The sequence below is a fragment of the Antennarius striatus genome, chromosome 20 (genome assembly GCF_040054535.1).
Source record: "Antennarius striatus isolate MH-2024 chromosome 20, ASM4005453v1, whole genome shotgun sequence".
Lineage (NCBI taxonomy): Eukaryota > Metazoa > Chordata > Actinopteri > Lophiiformes > Antennariidae > Antennarius > Antennarius striatus.
In genome coordinates this window covers 6,479,488-6,489,599 of record NC_090795.1, presented here as the reverse complement: position 1 = coordinate 6,489,599, position 10,112 = coordinate 6,479,488, and the positions used below count along the sequence as shown (strand labels likewise).

At 40.9% G+C, this 10,112-nt stretch overlaps 1 protein-coding gene across 1 annotated transcript in view; it reads left to right on the top strand.

Annotated features, from left to right (window-relative positions):
- Positions 1 to 860: 860 nt before the first annotated feature.
- Positions 861 to 10,112, top strand: part of map3k22 (mitogen-activated protein kinase kinase kinase 22) — a 34,786-nt gene continuing 25,534 nt past the window's right edge. Inside the window, exon 1 of the mRNA XM_068343726.1 lies at positions 861 to 1,240. The gene's annotated coding sequence lies outside the window, so the exon portion shown is untranslated. The remainder of the gene's footprint in view (positions 1,241 to 10,112) is intronic.

Genomic DNA, 10,112 nt, shown 5'->3' with positions numbered 1-10,112 from the left:
CCGTGACTTTCAGTTCACAGTGGTGCTTGTTCAGTTCGTTTCACTGAAACTGTCCTGTAATCTAGAGGTCACGGTTTTCTGTGAGTAAAGACTGAGCTGTGACCAAATGCTACAGATGTTTCTAAGCATCCACACACAAAGATTCACTCTTTTAATATTATTTATATGGACAAAAATCCAACTAAGATTGCTAATTGAACTATTCTGTCCAAAAGTATGTAAATTAAGCACACCCAATTTCTTTAAATGCATGATATATAAATTCGATTTGGTTGTTTGTTTTAAGGAAATAATAATCTATCATTTGCTTCTCAAGAATTTTTTAATGATTATCATTACTTAATAACACATTAATACAAGCTCTGATGAAGCAACACTAATATAGATTTTATGCAATGACAAATCATATCAGTATTGTTTGTGACAGTAATCCTCTTCCTTATGGACTGGTTCAACCCATCAGAACTGTTCTCTCAGCAGATAGTACAATGTGGGCCATGACGCTGCTGTGGCTCTATTACAGATGTTATTTTCTTCATGCTTTTTAATAGTGATGGTATACTTTAAGAGTTTAACAAGTCAACTTTTGAGATTAGTTGAATAAAGATATTTAGGATACGCCTTTAAAAAAAATCTATGCCAAATGTTGTGAGTAATCACAAACTCTTCACATATTCACACACATCAAATCTTTAAATTGAACAAAAAGAAATCATTTTGAATGTTTGGTCTTTTCTCACCTGCCCTGAAGCGGATGTTGTACTTACCACATGTGTCCACAGGGGTGCGCTACTCTCTCCAGTTTAACACCGCTGCCTTGGAAACGCACCACCGGAGAGCGTCACCACTTCCTGTAGCTGTCGTTGTTGATGACATCAGAAGCAAAAAAGCTCCAGGGAGAAAACTCGGTTCCCTTCTGTAGTGCGTGTGGAGACAAGAAGAAGAGCAGGGTGAGAAAACTTTCCCCAGAAACACAACAACCATTGCGGGGTTGTCCTCTCTCGTCAGCCGCAGCTCTGGACTATGCTCCCGGCAGAAGAAGACCCGTCCGCCTGAACACAGTTTGAGCTTTCTGCGCTTCTTTGCTGACAGTTTCCGGATATCAGCCCACTGTTTTTGGGAAGATTTTGCTCTGCATCTGTTGGGATTTTTCCGACTGACAATTCACACATTCGCCGAATAATTCACCTCCATAAAGCCTTCAGCAACAACCAGAACATGAATACATACAGATAACCAGGTAAGAGTCCAGCGGAGTTGCTCTCATGCTGTTGTTTCCTGTTTCTTGCAGATGAAATACCAGGTCGTTGAGAAGGACTTGGGGCTATTATTTGCTTTGGATGTCTTTATTTTAAATAATCAAACAAAAGCATGTTGCTGATCCTGACCAGACCTCCCTGCAGAGGAAGCTGGTTTTCAGTAAATTTAATTAATTATGCTCCTTTAACCTCATTTCAACCTAAGTGGTTTGTGCAGAACTTATCAGCGAGGCATAAACTGAATGTCTGGGAAGTCATTTCTGGAAAGTCACTGTCATCCTGTGTGGAGAGTCATTCATTTTCAGCTTTCTTTCCCCCCCTCTGCTGTCAGTCTTTCAGCCACCAGTGATTCAGCGTGGTTTGTTTTAATTGGATATTTCCCTGAAATAAGGAATCTTCATCTTCTGCCCTTGAAAGCTTCTTGCTTTCTTTCAAGCCGAGGCTTTTCATTGTGGTAAAAGTGATGATGAACGTTTGAAGAGCTTCATCCACAGCTCAACACATTCCTGCATCGTCAGACCTCTGAAAGAATCTGCCATATTAGATTTTAATGAGGCCGTATCAAATCCATATCAAGTGCACTCGCAGGAGTCTTAAGCAGCAAACTGATGGATGACTTTATCAGTAGCTTGGCATGCCCCAAGGCCTCCAAGATAGCCTAAAAGGGAGATAGCCTTACAGTGAAATAGCCTTAAAGTGAGAGCCAAACTGTCAAGTGGAAGCCGCCCACAGATACCGCTGGTGTGCCTCAAGCAAAACAATTCACTGGGCTGATAACAGCGTGGATCCCACAATATGGCAGTCAGAGACAAACGTGATAGGTTACTAGTTGGGACTAATGATGGAAGGGTCTGTTTTGTCTTCATCAGTTAACTCTACTTTATACCCTGCTGTCAACTCTCAAGGAAAAGTCACACTGACTTGCTTTGCGAGACCTTTCCCAAGTGTCTCAATCGTGTCGATGGCAAACCCCGTCCCACTCAGGTAGTACGGCGGCTGAGAAGTGAGAAGTCATGCTCATCACATCCAAGACCCACAGAAGCATGACTAGTTGTCAGATGTCCATTGACCAGAGAGACTGTAGGTTAGAGGTTGCCGTGACTCATTTAATATGGTTTATTGTCCCTTGAGGGCCTGTTATGGACGTTGCCTGGTTACACTAGAGAACAAAACAAGTTTTTCATTCCTTCTTTGCTTGACACAGGATGATTAGACACAATACTGATGTGGATCTGAGACAGTGATTAGAGATGTTTTACAAACCATACAAAGTTTATTTCTAAAGGAGAGTCTGTTTTACAAGCCTGCTATGTAGAGAATGGTAGAGATCAGAGTTTCCTCATCGGGGAGGGTCTCCCTGCTGTAGATTGCATCATGGGAAATGTAGGAGCAAGAGTTTGTAGAGTTTAGACAATTTATGAATCAACCAAACATTGCAAAAGCCCTTCAGTTCTCTGCGGAACGGGACAGAAGAAGCAAATCTTTGCAGCCTTTACTGTATCAATCACAGCTTTGTGGGTAGATAGAATGCTAGAATGAAGCCACACTGTAGAGAAACATTCATGAAAGCACTCTCTGACTTTACCAGATGGCGCTCAGAACTCTGAGTATGAGAGAGAAAAGCAATCTTGACTGACAAGAAAAGAAATTGAGTCTTTGTCCTGACTGCCAAACATGGAATGTATGACAACCTAAAGCGTACCCACCATCCTTATGGTGAAGCAAGGCGGCTCGTCTGCAAAGACAGGCCTGGACAGAGAGTAGCAAGCTTATACAAACACCGAGATATCCCTTAGGAAAATAATCTGTAAACAGAACCGGAAGGATTTATGTCTCAGTGCTGTAACATTACTGAAGGGCTTTGTCCCTGCTTAACTCTGCTTTGAAAAATCTTTGAATTTACTTCAAGATTTAAACATTTCCAATATTTTTTAAACAGTGTGACAGAGCCGAAGCTCATGTGCAGTGAACAAAGAGTGACACTGCACAAATAAAGGTACAAAAAGCAGGTTATGACACACCCAAGATGATGTAATCTTCTGCTGACACTGGTGCTTCTTAATCTGGAAACTGTCTCCAAGTGGAATATCAGGTTTCTGTTTTTTTTTTTTTCTTTCAATAAACTTGACAGCATTTAGCAAAGATTTGTGCGTAGTCATTGTGCATTTGGTGAAGGCTAAACTTCACTCACTTTTAAATTAATTCTACAGCCGAACAAACTGAAGAAAGAAACACAATCAAGCGTTAGTCTGGGTCGCCTTTATTTATCTGCGAAAGTGCGGAAAAGTCCGGCCTGCCTCCTCCGCAAAAACCAACAGGAAGTTGTCTGATTTAGCTTTGTCTACAGGGCCTGTCTGACCGTAAGGACAATGCCATCAGAAGCAGCACAGCCTGAGCGTGCAAGGACAACCGGATGGGCATCAACACACATCCAGACTGGACTCAAACAATAACATTGAGGCTATCTTGTGTAATATCACCTGAAATACCAGAACTCTTCAGGCATCCTTGATGGTTATAGATATATTTTACTGAAAGGAGAATCCTTTAAATTTAAATACAGAAGCAGCCTTGGGGATTTTTCCTTGTCACGCTCGTTCAGCCTCTTGAGTATTCAAAATCCGGAACAGAGACTGTCTTCCCGGATAGATCTTTGGTGGCAAAGAAGAAATACTTCCTTGCCTCTTTCTGAACCGGAGCAGTTTAACATTCTGTCTGGTGAAGTCGAAGTCTATGAGCTGTCTCTGCATGGCTGCATTTGGGTGGAGAAACACAATGAATGAATGTGCTTGTAATAGCATGTCACTACATAATGGAAAAGATGGCTTACTTTACAGATTGTGCTTAGATTTCTCTCGGGGCGACAAGTATGATTCTGGTGATCCAGGGAGTGGATATATCTTCTATGGCAGGAGAATCACTCCTTCATTTGGCTATTTTTATCCAGTGTTACGTGTTTGGTGATAATGGAAGACAGATCTACTTATCTCTGAGCTCTCACTTCCACTGAGGAGGATCCTCTATCACCAGGGTATGATTGTTAACGCAGTACATCCAGCTCTACAATTTACATCGTTTTGGGTGCTGATAACACTACCTCCTGTACCTACTACTGTTATTTCAGGCTTTAGAGACTGCATCGATTGTAGAAATAATCCTAAATTGCTTGTCTAAAAGAAGCTCTCCAGTGTGCGACAGAATGAAGAGATATAGCTCACTTGAATAATTGGCACCCCAGCCCTGTTCCTTCAGCCGAGCATGTATTTACAGTCGAAACAAGAGATACAAATGTGTAGATAATGGCATCAATTCAAAAGGGACATTTTTAAAAAAATCACTCTATTTGAAATAAGAGAGATTTATTGCCAGATGACAGGAAGAATCCTCTTGTTCTGATGAAGGGAAAATTTGTTAAGCTTTGAAAATCTCACATCTCTTCTCATAAATAACTCGCGCGCTGAACAGCAAGAGAGGCCAAGGTTGTGATGAATGAGTGCTGAGGTCCCACATGGGTCGACGTTCACTTGCTTACGCAATCCTACCACCTCCCAGAAGTCCTTGCGTAGCAAAACCCTCGGCTTACTCAATGTGCAGAAGGACATGATCTATTGTCTAAAATCAGCCTGAATAATATTTCTGATTCATCTGGCCACTGCACAGCCTTGGCAAGAATTCAGCAGACAGGACACCCATGTCGCTGACCTTTTAAAAAAACCCGTAAGTCACCTAAATATCCATAGTTCACTAATAACAACTCACTTCCTGTCTGCGTTGCAATTCATTCAGCCTACCGGTTATTGTGACCAGTGCATCAGCTCATGTCGTCAGGCCTGTGATGCATTATATGTGGAGTGCTTCACATTTCTGTTTTGGAAACAAAATTTAAAAATCTGTGTTGTCATATAAACAATGGCAAAAAGATTCACATCACATGGAGTCGCAGTTAACCACAATGACAACCATTGTATCTATTTTTTATTTTGATGTATGCATTCCACATATCTGGGGATCCACTAGCTATAATGCACTGTAAATAAATCATTTAGTGAATTCCAGAAACTTCTAGCTTGCTTGAGGTGTGGAATAGTTGTGTGTCCTGCTATTTTTTTTTCCACGATGCATTACTGTTTGGAGACAATGCAGTAAAAACTTTTTAAGTCACATTAACCTGCATTTAAACTATGCTATCACACAGCAAATATACGGCAGAAATACACGTAAGACTTTGGAGCTACTCAGCCTCATCGAGTTCCAAGAATCTAAAAATTTCCATTTAATACAGAAACTTCAAAAGTTAAAAATGTTCTGTCGTGAAAGGAAAGGTTGAGTTTCTTGTTGACAGTCAGAAGCGGAGACTGATTCTCAAACATCTATATGGAAAATATGAAACTAGAACCTAGCCCTAGCAGCCATTTAGCTTGTCTTAGCATTAATACTGGAGATGGAGAATACCTTATCAAAAAGCTACAAAAGCTACCCACCAATACATCACAATTCACTCATTAACATATGATAAGTAATGTGTTCAATCTGTGCGATCCTATACAATAAAAACAATAATGAGCCATTTTGGTTACCGACCAAGAAATAATCTGGTAAATGAGCTGTTGGATGAATTATTGAGCTTTTATTGAGCTGTTCTGGCAGGCAGGTTTTTTTTCCCCTTTGGCCGGAGCCAAGCTAGCTGTCTCCCCCTTATCCCAGTCTTTATGGTAGGATAAACTACATGCAGCTGGTTGTAGGTTTGCGTTTAGTACACAGAGATGTGGATGGCATAAATTACAATCATTTAACTTCCAGCAAAACAAGCAATACATGTAAGCTTACACGTAACAGTTGTATGGTCTTTTTGAACTTTATGCCAGTCTTGAAATCTAAACCACCAACTCATGCTTTCCTTTGTGTCCATGCATGTTTTCCTTTAAACTGTACAGAAAAGAAGATTAAAACCAGTTTCGACTAGTTGTAGCAAAAAATCTGAAGTTTTGTTGCTCTTTGGTTTTGGTTTCCTACACAAAATAAAGAAATAAATTGGTATACAACTAAACATAAAGAGGATTTTGGGACAATAACCAGAGTTGTAGCAGTGTAAATAAATCTATCCAAGCACTAGACTAAAACCACAGATTTTCCATTGAATTTGGGTCGGGACTCATGGCTGGTCAGCCAAAATACTGACGCCATTATCCCCCGGAAACTGGACACAGCACCCGCCTGCAATCCAATCTCAGGAATACAGCACTGGTGTAAAGTTGTTGGATTGAAGTCCAACAATTCTCAAATGTCTTCACAATGGTTGTCATGTACAGACCTCTTATGAGTGTCAATGGTAATCAATGTAAAGAAGAAGAAGCCAGTGGCACAAATCTGGTGTTGTTACTCTTAGTTTGGCTTCCTGACAATTGTCATTTATCCCTGATATTTATGTCATTTATTTAATAAGGCTGTTTTGTTTAACAAAGATGTGCTTATTTGAGATTGATTGGATAAAAATCTCTATGGCTATTTCTGTAAATATTTAGTTTTTGCAATATCAAAAGTCAACGAAGAATGATCAAAAAGGAGTGGTGTGTTGTTAATCATCTGGTTTAAGTCCTATACAGTATATAGTAGAGGGATTGTATCTAACGTAATGGTAGAAAAATATACTGTATCTGCATTTTCTGGACAAATATTGGTGAATGGATGTGAGTTTCTCAGACACATTGCGAAGTTTGAAGCTGACCTCTAAAATGGCGATTTCCTTGGGACTCCGCAGGGTGATGTCAGACATTAGGTCATACCGGTACTCAGGCCACCGTGCAGCTGGAGAGAAAGACCTTCCATTGCTCTGTCGCAAAGAGGGGGAGTTTCCCTCTGAGGCCGACGGCCAGCATCGTATTGTTTACTTGTTGGAAAGTGATGTAACCGAGCAGAAAGACTTTAGCGTATAAGTGCTCAAGTATATACGCACTTACAGGCCTTATCTTGGCCGTGATTCTCATTCAATCAATCCAATGAAAATATTGTAGCGCGTCGCTCGAAAAGCACAGCTCAACTTCGGCCTAGACAATTTCCCACAACACTTATCTGAAATCCCATCCTTTGCTGTCCATTTTCAATTAACTTTCACTGCCATTTCAACACAGTCCTCAGACAGTGACAAAGGAGCAGCCTCTGCCAGTCAAATATTGGCCCGAGTGGTGATGGTATCCACATTTGACAGTGAAGTGCATCACACCCTTTGTAGCACTTCTGGATTTGGGTGGCATTGGTAGGTTTGTCTCATGATCCAATGGAGAGACTGACAGTCTTTTCTTGGGGAATGTGTGGCAGTAAAACAACAAGAGCGACTGGTGATTACCATTTGATCTTCAACAAGCGGGGCTGTCACTGTAACCGCTTGCCAAGGCGAGTGTGGCAAATTGGGCTAGCGATCTGTGGGCATCACTAGCCTGGCACCACATTGGGTAGAGGGGCAAAGCAGATGGACCATCTGGTGGCTCGCTGGCACAAGACAGGGGCTGTTCTGTTCCTGTGTGTGGATGAGTGTGTTTGTGTGTGTCGGCCACGTGGTATTTGGAGACCACCTGTCTTGTCGCCGCTCCTCATCTCTTTCATGTGTGGTCAGCAGCGCCGTAGGACCACAGCCTGACACAGAGTTTGGCTTTGCCATCACACCCTTCTTTCTACCTGGCATCTACTACAGCCTGTCTGTCACCTTGTTGTTGCCATACATCAAAAGTCTATTAATAATAATAATAATAATAATGGATTAGATTTATATAGTGCTTTTCTGGACACACTCAAAGTTGCTTTTACATTGGATCCATTATTCATTCACTCCTCATTCATACTTGGTGATGGTAAACTACGTGTGTAGCCACAGCTGCCCTTGGGCAGACTGACCATAAAGAAAAGACATTGTGTGTTTAGGTGATAGTTTTGCGGTTGTTCATAGCTAGAGGTCATACTGAGGTCATACATTCCTCTAGCTATATGTGTTACTGTGGTTCAGTAGCTTTTTGATGTGCCAAGAAGGTTGTGGGTTCTTTTTCATTCTCCCAAAGCACCAAAATGTGCAATATAGATGAAGTGGTGAGTCTTTTTTTATGAGAGGGAATGTTTGCTTCTTTACGCGTCAAACGGGATTGAAAAAATGAGAACCTCTCACAGACTCACAGACCCTTCCAAAGTGTGTGATTGTGAACGATCTTTAAAATGCTTGCAGATTGGTTTTGTTGACATTTTGAAAAAATTAAGTCTGTGTGGATCAGTGAGGCTCATTTTGGCAAAAGTGATGATGCACAACATAAAGAAAATATATTTTAAGAACTTTGGCAGTGTAAGAAAAATCATACAAAATAATGTTGTTCATTAATCTTAATGAACTTTGAAGCTCAGGGAAAGGCTCCAGCCCTCACATGACCCTGTAACGGAAGAAGTTATTGAAAATGGATGGATGAATGGGGCTCACTGTTCTCACAAACTGGTCACTCTGCAACACTTTTTGCCCACCTCAAACTCAAACGTTTCAGCTTTCCGATCCATCAACTTTTGTGATGCGTGCCATCAGCAGCAGCGTACACCATGTTCTCATGCTGGGGCTCAGAAGCTGGCACCCTGTGACTCTGCCCCTCAGGCTGTAAATTGCTCTTGTGGCTGTTTTCATTGCTTTTATGAAAAGTTTTTATAGAGAAAGAAAGTATTAATGTCCCAGAGAGACGGGCTGTGTTTGTCTGTGCTGAATGTTTGAGACGCTGTGCACACAGTGGCAAGCTTTAAAAACACAAGAACACATGCGGCATGGGCACTAGAGATAGCAAAACATAAAGTAAGTCATGCTTAAAGAAAAAAATACTTCATCTGGGAAGCATTGCTATTAGTCTCTCTGGAGGCTCTCTTGTGTTTCTGCAAAGATTTTGTTTTAGGAACTGTTAGAGAACTTTATATACCCTGCTCATTCATCAGTGCAGCATTGTTTTATTTTCTTCCATGCATTATTTTCCTCTTCGTTGCATTTTTGTTTTCTGCCTATGAGAAATACGAGCCTGCTTTGCAATTGCTTGCATGCTTTTGTTTGTATATTACACATCATGTAGTCAACATTTGTATGAGATGTGTGAAGCGGCGGACAGGTAAGGTATGGATGTTGATTCTTGATCACGTTTTTAACCTCCGTCCACAGTTTGAGAAAAGGGTCAATCAAAATAACATTAAATCTGAGTAAAGAGACATCAACATAGAAATATCACTGTATTGTGATATTTGTAATAGAACTAATGTTCTTCTCATGGTGAAGTAAAATGTATTACAGAGAGAGTTGTCACAGGATTTAGTTTAACATAGCCTGGAAACAATTTTCTGATGGTTCTGGCTTCACTGCCTGGCATTAACAGAGCTATTCTCTCTCTGGGTGCTTTCTAGCTCTGTGTGTTCCCTTTCCAAAGCACTGTAAGAATGCATATTATCATACCAGTGTATTATCTCTCCTTAATACTAACATATTTCACCATACTGTTGTGATAACACTCCCATTGTCTGCCTTTCAACAAGAGCATGGGATGAATCAATAACACACGTGATGAAGTGTTAGGTTTACTGCAAAAAACAGTCATGAAAGATGTCCGAGCAGCAGATCTGAAGCCTTGAAGTGGAGCTGCAGAACTGATAACGAATGTTGACTCAGTCAATGGGGCTCCAGACTCTGAGACTGTAACCAGTGACAACAGCGGCTGTGATTCTGTGTTGTCTTTCTGTAGCAACAAGCAGCCAGAAGCGGTTACTTCTCACATCATTCAACCATAACAAGGAACCATTTTGATTAAAAGTCATATGGTACCCTTAAACAGCCTAAAACACAAAGGTTTCACC